Source organism: Portunus trituberculatus, chromosome 6 (assembly GCF_017591435.1).
Source record: "Portunus trituberculatus isolate SZX2019 chromosome 6, ASM1759143v1, whole genome shotgun sequence".
Taxonomy (NCBI): domain Eukaryota; kingdom Metazoa; phylum Arthropoda; class Malacostraca; order Decapoda; family Portunidae; genus Portunus; species Portunus trituberculatus.
The window spans coordinates 8861752-8864263 of record NC_059260.1 but is presented as its reverse complement, the minus strand read 5'-3'; positions in this window follow the sequence as shown (position 1 = coordinate 8864263).

The following is a 2512-nucleotide window of genomic DNA, read 5'->3' as shown; positions in this document are numbered from 1 at the left end:
GTGGTGGGCCTGGTCAGGGAAAGGAGTGCTAAAAAAGGCACGATAACCAGGAGGACTAGAATAAGTACTATCACCTAGCATAGTCTCTTGTAGAGCTACACAGGCTTGAGAGAACTCCGACAGCAAAGCTCGGAGTTCCCGCCACGAGGCGCGAAGGCCTCTACAGTTCCACTGTAGAAACTTGAAGATGACTATTTAGGTGCAGTGGAAGGGCGAGCCTTTTGAAGGGGCTGCCCGTGACTCACCTGACTAGAAATAATCAACCGACGAGAAGACACCGGGAGTTGTGATGTGTCGGGTCGTTAGACCGCTGCCTTTCGGCCTGCCGGTGAGTGATGTGAACCACCATCACTCCTACCGGTCCTCGGAGGACGAGGGTCAGGCTGGATTCCACTTTTTGACACAGCGGGTCCACGAGGGACGGATGTGACAATATCATCGGACGTCTCCATGCTAAGACCGTCCTCATCACAAGAAGGCCGATCTGAGACGGAGGGCGTCACAGGAGGCTGGAAAGAAACTACTGGAGCTACCATTGCAGAGCGATCCTTAGAGGACTCACGATCATGTGCACCGAGAGAAACCTTAGATTGCTTAGGCTTAGCAAAATCTATCGACTCCGCAGAGCCACGGTGCCGTTTGGTCATGCCTTTCAAAGGCTTAGGCGATACAGGAGGCAAATAGACATCCACTATATGGGTTAGTTTAGTTAAGTCCGTATTATTCTCGTCGCTTCTTGCAGGTGACTCAACTGAGTCGTCGGACAAAAGGGCAAACCTATTGGCCAAATGAAGTGGACCACCTGCTCCAACAGAGCGAGAGGTAGCAGAAGTTGTCTTTGGACCGGCAGACTAAGCTGAAGAGCGAGCGGCCAATGAAGCATAGGATGTTGCACCAGTACCATCCTTCTGGCGGTACAGGAGTTCACGGCGGGCACTACCAAGGCTAATGAATTGTCTGTTAGCAAGCTGTAAAATATCCTACTCCAGGCGATACCTGGGGCATTGCCTGGAACGTACCTGGTGAGCATCACGGGAATGGAAACAGTAAGCAGTAGCATTGCAATGCTCCTCAAAGTGTGAATCTAGTGCCGAGCAATTACCACATCTAGAAGCTTCCTTACAGGAGCTTTTGCCGTGACCGTACCCATAGCAAGAGAAACACTGAAGAGGGCGAGAAACAAAGCGCCTCACCCTAAGGTTGATAGGACCGATATGAACACGGTCTGGGAGGGTGGAACCAAAGAAGGTGAGAAGGACCATGTTAGTAGAATTCTTCAGCTTTGTCACCTTCTGGACTGAGTTAGGACACATACCCAGTATTTCCTCTTCAGAAAATTCGTAAAGATCCTGACTGTACACACAACCTTTACTGTAATTAAAGGTGGGATGTGCCTTAATAGTCTCAAACATGCTGTCAGAAGGACATGGTAGATGTTGCAACATCCTTTCCTGCGTGAAATCTTTCGCTCGCACGAGCACCCCCTTCCCGTATTTCTTGAGGTTTCCCTTAGGAATCGTGCCGATCTCTTTGGACAAGTACCGGGAGGCGTGGATGAAATTCCCGCGCCCATTTCTGTAGTAGGCCACAAACCAACGTGGAGGCGGGATCTGGCGGACTTCAGGAACTGAATTCTCTGAATAGTGGCGAAAAAGATTTGGGATGTAGTGTTACGCCATCACTCCTCCAGCACGACAGAAGGCGAGGGTGGATACCGATGACGCACAGACAAACTATTCCCAGGTTCACTTTACTTTTCAACCCTCGTTATTGAACTTAGTAGAGAATTAGAGTCAAACAAGAGTAGATTTTGAATATAATTAAGTATAAAGAACACTTACATTATAATATTCCTTAACCTAAAACCAACAACCCCAAACCACGCACAGCACATGTCACAAATCACATCAGAGATCCTAACTCACTCTAAAGAGATACACAACCAGATAGTACAATAACATACGACACCTGAGAGAAGTAAGTCTTTGGCGGAGCTCACATCACCGCCACCAGTCCACCACCATCCACACCACCTCTATCAGTCCCAGTCTGCTTCTGCGGTTCTGCCATCCACCACCGTCAGGTGAACCAAGTAAACCTCAAAGTTTCATATTCTCGCTTTACATGAACCCTGGCTGCTTCATGTTAGTTCCCTCATACATACAACAGCTTTTACGCAAAATTACTCTTTACATTAATCCAATGTAGTTATCTGGTACATCTACAACAATCATTAATCTACCAAGAGTTCCCTATCACAGTAGTCCGTGTCACTGTCCGAAATATTGCGAGAGTGGAGAAGTTCTGTTTTAAAGCCAGAGCCAGCAAGGGGCAGGGATGCTACATGTTCATAAGCCAGACGGGCTTCATCACATGACAGAAAAGTTACATAGCAGCGGTTAGAAGGAAAGTCCTTATCATAAACAAGTGGAATGCGAACAACCGTGCCATACACCTTGAGAAGTGAGTGCAAGGCGTGATAAGAAAATGATGGGTTAACATTTACCATCAC